This window comes from Piliocolobus tephrosceles, chromosome 21 (genome assembly GCF_002776525.5).
Source record: "Piliocolobus tephrosceles isolate RC106 chromosome 21, ASM277652v3, whole genome shotgun sequence".
In the NCBI taxonomy this organism is placed as follows: domain Eukaryota; kingdom Metazoa; phylum Chordata; class Mammalia; order Primates; family Cercopithecidae; genus Piliocolobus; species Piliocolobus tephrosceles.
In genome coordinates, this window is record NC_045454.1 from 5,393,094 (window position 1) to 5,393,441 (window position 348).

At 44.0% G+C, this 348-nt stretch overlaps 2 protein-coding genes across 2 annotated transcripts in view; both read left to right on the forward strand.

Moving 5' to 3' along the window:
* LOC111528918 (zinc finger protein 468) overlaps window positions 1-348 on the forward strand; it is a 183,006-nt gene that overhangs the window by 45,759 nt on the left and 136,899 nt on the right. The window lies entirely within an intron of this gene.
* LOC111528925 (zinc finger protein 888) overlaps window positions 1-348 on the forward strand; it is a 97,309-nt gene that overhangs the window by 26,300 nt on the left and 70,661 nt on the right. The gene's annotated exons all lie outside the window — the stretch shown is intronic.

Here is a 348-nt window from a genome sequence, read left to right on the forward strand (position 1 = left end):
GTGGGGATGGCGTATCGTACAAAGCATATTCACAAGGGCGGGGGAATGTCACAAACTACAATATCGCAAGGGCAGGGAGGGTGTATTGTCACAAAGTCAACTGATCAGGGTGGGGAAGGAACAAATCACAATGGTGGAATGTCATCAGTTAACACAGGAAGTGGTTATTTTCACTTCTTTTGTGGATTTCAGTTGCTTCAGGCCATCTGGATGTATGTGTGCAGGTCACAGGGGATGTGATGGCTTACAAACCTTTTGGAAGGCCGAAAGATTACATAGCTTGTAATAATTGAACAGGCTGCTGTAGGGAAAAAATAGGTTAGCCTGTTGCTGTGTTATTATAGATAG